Source organism: Tupaia chinensis, unplaced genomic scaffold (genome assembly GCF_000334495.1).
Source record: "Tupaia chinensis unplaced genomic scaffold, TupChi_1.0 Scaffold000311_2, whole genome shotgun sequence".
NCBI classification, from domain to species: domain Eukaryota; kingdom Metazoa; phylum Chordata; class Mammalia; order Scandentia; family Tupaiidae; genus Tupaia; species Tupaia belangeri.
Window position 1 is genome coordinate 2,413,065 of NW_006159803.1, and position 9,162 is coordinate 2,422,226.

The 9,162-nt window shown below is 38.7% G+C and overlaps 1 protein-coding gene across 1 annotated transcript in view; it reads left to right on the forward strand.

The window, feature by feature from the left end:
* ELMOD1 (ELMO domain containing 1) overlaps nt 1-9,162 on the forward strand; it is a 46,573-nt gene that overhangs the window by 4,022 nt on the left and 33,389 nt on the right. The window lies entirely within an intron of this gene.

Consider the following 9,162-nt stretch of genomic DNA (forward strand, 5'->3'; position numbering starts at 1 on the left):
GGGTGGAGACCCTGTTTAGAGTGAGAAGACAAGCTGCAAGGACCAAGTTAGGGCAGTTCTCAGAAACATGGTAACATTTTCACCCAGACTTAAAATGGACCTCAAAGAGAAGGGACAGTCAGACAAAAAAAAAACCATTTTCCCTTTCATGTCTAGCCTTCTCTTAGGTCAGAAATCTAGCTCAATCCCTTTACTTACAAATGAGAAGGCAGAGACCCAGAGAAGCAAAGTAGCTTTTGTGGAGTCACGTAGTTCACAGTGGCAAATTCAGTCTAGACTCCAAGTCTGACTCCCAGACTACTTAGTCAGACTCTCTATTTGGCACCAACCAATCTCCACTGCTGCTGAAGATCAGAAAGCACAGGGACATGTAGTTGTTCCAGAATTTGATTAGAATTGCTTGAGGCACTGTCTGAGCTTATGAGATGTAAAAGTTAAGTCTTGAAAAGGGGGAGGTTTATGGCTGTGCATCCAAATACTTTTCTCACTGTAGACTGGTATTTTCAGCCATAGCTTGTTTTCTTTTAGCATACATACACACAGACACACATATGTATGTTTGTATGGGTATGTATACAGTATATACAGGTTGAGTATCCCTAATCCAAACACCCTAAACCCAAAATTCTCAAAATATCAAACTTTTCTCAGAATCAACAAATAGATGTACCACAAATAGAAAATTCCTCAACTGATTTCATGTGACACGTTGCAGTTAAAACACTGCAATACAAAAATATTGCATAATTACCCTTGGGCCACCTCGTAGTATAGAGGTTAAGCACTGTGCATGGGGAGTTGGATCCCACATGGTCAACCAAAGTTTGAATCCCAGCCTTGGAAGCTTGAAGAAATAACAGACAAGTGTGTGTCTGCCCAAGATCCTGACAGGATAGAGAAATGGAGGAAAAGGATTGCAGCATGACCACACTCCACTGGGAGGTTTTATCTCTCTGTCTCTCCTTCTCTTGTACGTGTGCACTGGCTAGCACACATGTCATATGACAATAAAAAGTTACCTTCAGACTATATGTATAAGCTGTATATGAACAAGTACTGTGCCCAAGATATTATATTATATATATATATATATGCAAACATTTCAACCCCCCTCCCCCCAATCCGAAGTCTGAAATGCTTCCAGTCCCAAGCATTTTGGATAAGGGATACCCAACTTGTGTGTGTGTTACACACATATATACACACACATTACATAAACATGCACACATATACAAATGCAGACATGTATATATCTATACACACATATATCTTAAATTTGTTCCTGCATTAAACAAAAACTGTTTGCACACTCTTTATTAAAGTACGTTAACCTGAATCTTTTTCTAGGCAATTAGTTGTAGTGCCCTCCCAAGAGGCCCCCTGTTGCGGTCAAGCTGCCATCAGAGATCTTTCTCGAGCTGGATCCCTGAATCTCAGCTCTCCTGTCCCCTTGCTTTCCCTTGGCTTTTCAGGGCCAGCTCTTGACTGCTTCCTGGTTTACTAAAGCCCTTCCTACAGAGCCTGAGCAAGATAATTAAAACAGAGAGCACTCAATAAATGTGGCTTTGACTTTCATTCATTTATCTCTTGGAACATGGGGCTGGCAGATGACATGTTGGTTAGGGCACTGGACTCCCACATAGCTGACCATTGTTTGAGTCCCAGACCTGGCAGCTTTCTCTCTCTCTCTCTGGTCAAATTGAAGAATAATGATAATAAATAACATTAAATGAATAATTATATATATCTTGGAACATTCACTTTTGTTCTGAGTCCAGCATGCTGATTTTCTAGGCCGTTCTTGCAGGATAATTAATTGACTTCTTTGTCCAAATTCAGAGGAGTTACTTTTCTCTGTCTCTCCAACACCCTGAGCATTTTTCTTTAATAGAATTATCACAATGTTTTCCCACTTTAACTTATTAGACTCTAAGTTCCTTATGACAGGAATGTCAGCTGGCTTATAATACAATTAAGCTCCTGACTCATGTTTGTTTGTTTTTTCACTTCTGTTATAGAGTAGATCCCCTCACCAGAGAGGGACAGATGGAAAGTGAGAAATCACCCCCGTGGGGATTGGCCACACCACAGTCCCTTTTCCTTATTCTCCTCTCTTGTGGGAACACACATATACACACCTGGGGTGTGTTTCAAGCCGCCAGGTCTACCAGGTCCAGGACTCTTCACCACTCATTCTGCATGTGAAATTCAGCTGCCCCAACCACCATGGCACCCCTGGCCTCATGATCAGTTTTTTCACTGTCATAATCCCCTCTTTTTTCTTCTTACATGGCCAGTCTTGTTTTATAGTTTTTCAGTCCAATGAAGGAATTAGTAAACTACTTTTCTTTCTTTTTTTGGTTTATAAGACCAAGAGAGACAGAGAGATGGAGAGGGAGAGGGAGAAAGCACCTCCCAGTAGAGCATGGTCAAGATCCAATCCCTTCTCCTCCATTTCTGAATCTTGTTGGGATTTTGAGCATGCACATACATGTACTGTGTGTTTTTCAAGCTATTGGGAGTGGGAATCAAACCAGTCAGCCATGTGAGATCTGTATAATTTAATAACTAGGCCGCAGGAGATACTAATGCCCAGTAAGCTCCTTTTCAATGATCATTTTTCATTTTCCCCCCAGTTAATTTCAAATATCTTTTCTTTGATTACTGTTGGTCTTCAATTCATCAGAAATTGGGGCCGGCAGGTGGCATGGTGATTGGGAGCCTAGACTCCCCCCTGACCAAGGTTTGAGTCCTGAACCTGGTAGCTTGCTTTCTCACTTTCCTTCTCTCTCTCTCTCCCCTCACCCAGTGACTGTGTGTGTCCTGCAGCAAATGAACAATTCATCAGAAATTTATTTATTCACAGCACTGAGAAGATTCTCTAACCTGGTGGTTCTCAATTTTTAATATAAATTATATTATAAATCTGTAATAGTAACAAACTCATTCCTTATCCCTACAGAAGATTTTAAGGCCTGTAATGGATGGTTGAGCATTAATAAAACCCTTTGATGACTTTCCTTTATTTATATATTTATTCAAATTCAATTGTTTAAAAAATATTTGTATTTACCAATAAAAATGTATATTTGAAATTACATTTAAATAACTTTTCAATGTCAAAGTGCAATTGTTTGCTGTTTTGTCTTTTAAATAAGTCAATAAAACTACTCTCTAAAGAACCAAAAAAAATCTCATTTTTAAAAATAAATCTTATAAAGGGCCGGCAGGTAGTGTGGTGGTTGAGGCTCCAGACTTCCATGTAGCTGACCACGGTTTGAGTACCAGATCTGGTGGCTTGCTTTCTCACTTTCCCTCTCTCTCTCTGGTCAAATTTATATAGTAATAAATAATTCTTTAAAAAATAAATAAGTCTTATAAAATGTGTATATTTAAACATTAAAGTTTAATTAAATAGTGATGTCATTAATAAGATAAATCTTTGCCTCCTTTTTTTTGAAAGGATGAACCATTAGTTTGCTTATTATTTTAATCATCCCACAATTAACTATTGCTCTCTAAACCCTCATAAAATTTCACTGGAATGTGAGAACAGTACCTTTTGCTATAGCAATCTAATTTGAAATAGCATCAATCTACAATACACATATTTTTACCAAGCCCCTTAATTTTTGCTTTTCAGAGCAGAGCAAATGTTCAGATACAGAATACTGTAAAAGACTCTGGGGTCCCACACTACCTGGGCACATGGTCTCAGGGCCTTTCCCCTGCTCTCTGAAAGGGGAATACTCATGCTTTTCTGGAGGCCCACAGATGGTTTCTCTGTGTGATTTCACATTTCCAGTTCATGTATCCAGTCCTCTGCAGCCCCTCTTCCTAGCAGAAAGCTTATTATAGAGATGGTCCCATTTACAAGGCCAAACACCTGTTATAAGTTCATTCCCAGCAGAGTGCCATGCCCCTAATTAGAAACTTCAATTTTTAAAAAACGCTATTTTAGAAAGTGTGTGAAATGCTGGAAACACTGAGCAGCTTGCTCTTCTTTAGGCTGTTTAAATGGAAAGTATTTCATTTGGGAAACTGGTGTAAACCAAGAACTGTGATTATTTTTGTATGTCTCTCTCACCAATAGTATACTTCTCATTTATTACAGGATTTCTTCAAGCAAGAATTAACTTTCATTAGCACATTCATTGAAATTGTTCAAAATAAGCCACTTTTCTCTTATTGTTCCAAAAGAAGACGTCAGAGTCACAGTTTAAGATGCTGGAGTAGTGTTGCACTACAGGTACCCACACTCCCTCACCCCGCAGCAAGGCTGCCTGGTTCTAGGTGCATCTCCTCTTTCAGAGGCCCCATCCCTGCTGAATGGATTCCTCTGACAAAGCAATGCAAGAAAGGAACCCACTTCTGTTTGGTAGCAGAGATATGATCCATTTTGAATAATTTACATTGGGTAGCTATTCTGGTTCAGGCTAAAGAATGAATGTTAAATAATAAACGTGGTCATAATTGCTTTATGGAAGGACATTGCTATGAACTCGGCCATAAACTTCACTCAGCAGCATATTAATAAATGGCTGTAATGAAAACATTGAAAGTGGAACAGGTACAGTAGCTCTTATTATTGAATCAGATTCTCCCATTGCTTCAGCAAGGCTGTCACTGCAGCAAGTTATAGTAGCTCTTTTTCAAACACTACCACAAAACTGGGATTAAAAAATAGGAAATATTTTTAGTAACTGTTGCCTGTGCATACAGTTACTAAAAATAAGAGGTGACTATCAGTATTTTCTCTTTCTAGTTTTGAGGATTACATTTTTGTTCCTATGAAATATGGCAGATCTTTTTCAAGTGAGTTGAGAATCTTTCATCAGAACTAAGTAAACTAACTCCAGTGTTAGGAAGAACCAAAGCAAATATTGTCCCCGTTAAAACTAAGCTTGTTGGAACCAGCAGGTGGTGTAATGGTTATGTCATTGGACTCCCACATAGTCGACCACAGTTCGAGTCCTGGACTCGGGGACTTGAAACTCACTCAGGGTGTGGGTGCGTGCATGCCTAGGATCCTGAGAGAGAAATGGAGGAGAAGAGACTGTGGCGTGGCCATCTCTCGAGAGGGTGACTTTTCACTGTCTCTTTGTCTCTCTAGCAAGTGCACATGACCTATAGCACAAATCTCTTTCTTAAAAAAACAAAACTAAGCTTATTGATGTGCTGATTCAGAGTGGAAGAAAAAGAATTAGAGCTAACAACTCCCTGAACAGAGTTGAGATGGTGGAGAGGGTATGGGACAGAGGATGTGATTCATGGTAATGTAAGAGAAAGCAAATGGGATCTGTCTCAAAGATGCATTTGAAATGCCTCCTTTCATGACATGCAGCCAAAAACATAAACACATAAGGCAAAGGAAATTAAAAAGAAGAAAGGGTTCCAATAAATCCAAGAGTTCTTAAACTCTTGATACGGACTCCCTTCCTCCCCTCCTTCCTTCCTTCTTCCTTAACCAACCACTGATTTTCTCAAGAGCATTTATTTCTCCCTTTTCAGCGTAAGCGTGCCAAACCAATTTAATATATTCTCTCAAAATATTTAATCATTTTTAGTGTTCTGTTTTTGATCCTCAGCAGTTTTTCCATAAACTTTATGATTTAGGGACTTAAATCGGTCCAAATAATTTAATTTTAGCCTAGTGGTATCCAATGGTGAAAAGTCATCCTGAGTTGTTCATCTGGAGATTTTGCTGATGTAATCCTTTTACAAAGGAGCAAATGTGTTTATCTCACCAAAATAAGGCTTCTAAAGTAAGGGATAACCACAATGTTTCCATCTCTGACCATGCCTTTTCTGGACCATGTTTATAATGTAACAAAATAAATTACAGCTCTCAAGGGACCAGCAGATGGCATAGCGGTTACGTGACTGAACTCCCACATGGCTAATCGCAGTTCAAGTCCCAGATCCCGTAGCTTGAAACCCATGCTGGGCACGTGTGCATGCATACCCAAGATCCCAGGAGGAGAATGGAGAAGGGATTGTGGTGTGGCCATCCTCTCTGGGGAGTGATGTCTCACATTCCCTCTCACTGTTTCTATCTTTCTTTCTCTCCTGCCGGCGCATGCTCCCTAAGGCAAAAACCTCTCTCTATATATTTGAAATATATATACATATATATATAAAATGTCAAAACATTGTTTGAACTAAAGATCTAGAATGGAAACACATTGTACCTACTATAGCAAATCGGTCTTTTAATTAAATATCAAAAGACTTCAAAAAGTTTGTGGGAAAATAAAATTAAAATTTAAGTTTATTTTGTGTGCACACAAGCAGTTGCAGTCCATACATAATTTTTTTTGTATTTTTTTCTTTTTTAAAAAAATCATTTTTATGTAAGTAACTATTTGCTGTGATTTTTCAGGCTACTTGGTCCAGGACTTGAACTGCAATTGACCATGGGGGAGTCCAACCACCATGCCACCTGCGGGCCCCTCTTTATTTATTTTGTTTCTTTGTTTGCTTGTCATAGGATGTGTACACTCACCAGAGAGAGAAAGTAAGAGAGAAAGTAAAAATTCAGCCCCCAGTGGGGCTGACCATGCCGCGATCCCTTCTCCTACATTCTCCTCTCAGGATTCTTAGCACGCATGCTCCTCTCAGGATTCTGAGCACGCATGCACACGTGTCTGATGTGATCTTCAAGCCACTGGGCCTGGAATTTGAATTGCAGTTGGCATGTGGGAGTCCAGCACCTTAAGCACCTCACTACCTTCTGACCCCTTCCATGCACATTTTGTATTTGTGGCCTGTTAGCCATTAGAAAAAAAAGAGAAAAAATTAATGTATATCCTAGATAAGAAACTTCATCATGAGAGTTACTGACCTAGAAACGCGAAGCCCAAGCCATGATGGCACATGCAAGACGGCATCACTGCACAGTGGCTGGCGGGTGAGAGGGGCCTGGGTTTGGTGCTCCACTGAACCTAACTGAACAGGCCAGGTACGATGGCGTGTGCCTGTGGTCTGAGCTGACTGAGACCAGGGCAGGAGGACCACTGAACATGGCGAGACTGTCGGAAATACCTAGCACTCTCCCTCCCTCCCCCTCTCCCCTCAGGAAAGGAAAAGACATTTAGAAAGAGTAAGCAGTGTATAAATGTCACCCCATAATTGAAATAGGCATGTCTCTTTAATGATTCACAATTGTCTCCATGATAGGGATGTGATACACTTTACAGAGGGGTAAGCCCTAAAACAGGATGCTCATCCCTAACCCACTGGGATTTTCTACTGGTTCCACTATTTTTCTCAGTGTGAACATTGGGGGGGGGGGAAGATAAAAGAAAAAGAACTTGATGTCTTTTCTTTCCTTTTATGTAAGATTGCCTGGAGGGAAAAGAAAAAAAAAAAACAGTAAGATGCATTTTCTTCTCAAACACAAGGAGGCAGTGGGAGAAATTACAGTTGGGCGGAAGGTCACTCTACATATGGACAATTCTGCCACCTAGGATGACACTTCTGGGTCTCAAGTCACATATCTGTATAGATCTGAGAGAGAAATCATGGGAAACAATCTCTGTAGCTTAAATTACGCTATAATATGGTTAGTGCCTTGTACTCTAAGGAGGGTAAATATAAAGATGCCTCATAAACAGCCATCAAAACCCTTTTGTCCAGGAAGATTTAGTACTCAAGAACCTGATGAATATTCGTGTGGTTTCACCCAAGCCGGAGCTGAAGTCCTGACACACAGATCTGAAGGTGACCTCATTTGAGGTGTTGGCCCACATGTGATACTGACTTTACTGAAAATTGCACATGGAATAAATATCATGGAAGCTATTATCCTTGACTTAATAATAGGCATAATGCCTCCTAGTAGTTAATTTCATTACTCTTTGGCTGGGGACCAGTTCACAAAGATATTGCTCAATCTTTTTCTCTGGCATAGTTACTCAGTAGTTGGAAAATGAAAAGCATTTTCCAAGAGAGCAAGTTGAGGTTTTATAAATCTTCTCACTTGTCTAATTAAAATGTTCCACTAAACTTATTTTTAGGTTTCTTTTTTTTTTCTTTTTTTTTTTTTTTTTTTTGAAGCTGTTAACCTAAATCCTAACAGATCTTAGAACAGATTTGGCTAGAACAGCTGAGTGTTCGCTTTACAACATAGTCCATCTTTTTTCTTTCAGCAGAATCTGGTTGATTCCGTACTAACAGACTCCACATAGAAATACATGGACCTTTTAAATGACTTTTGGTCATTGTTTTATGCATTTATGCATTTTAATTTTTTATATCTTTCATCTTAAGTAAGATAATACATATGTATTGAAGAAAAATAAAACATATGTAATTGCTTTAAATTTAAAATTACTGATCATTTCATTACCTATCAGTATCATTGTTGACATTTTTGTTTTGTTCCCTGTCAGTCTTTTCGTCCTCGTTTATACATCCTTATTATTATTTTTTGTTTTGGGGCCAGCAGGTGGCATGGTGGTTAAGGAGCTAGACTCCCACATGGCTGACTGTGGTTCGAGTTCTGGACCTGGCAGCATGCTTTCTCACTTTCCCTCTCTCTCTCTCTGGTCAAATTAAAAAATAATAATAAATAAATTAAATTAAATAATTATGAAAAAGAATTTTTTAAAGGAAAAGTAGACTGTTTCATATATATTCCTTTTTAACTTTTTCTACTTGATATACATGTCATGGACATTTTCCTATTATTTAATATTTTAGGACATAATTTCATTGCTTGCAAAGTATTCCATTGTGTTATCGTAATGTATTATAGAAGTTTGGTTGTTTGCATTATTTCTTTCCATTCCCTATACATTTATAAAATATGAACTCTTGTATCTTTGTACAAATCACTCTGTTGAAATTTTTATTTTTTAACACAAGGATGTTGAAAGTATTAGAATCAGAGCAATTTGAGCAGAACCAGACAATGGGAGCCAAAGAATACAACCAAGATATTATTGATTCATTTTCAGGGACCGGTCACTTTGTTGAGGCTATGTGTTAATGACTTTAATTCATCTGAATGACCCTGGATCACTTTACTTTAGAGCTGGAGAGACTTAGTGGACATTCGAAGGGAAAAAAAAAAATCTTTTAGAAATGATGCCAATAGAAAGTAAATAATTCTGCCTCCTAGCATAAAGAGAAGTTGAATTCTAATTCCTGCATGATAGG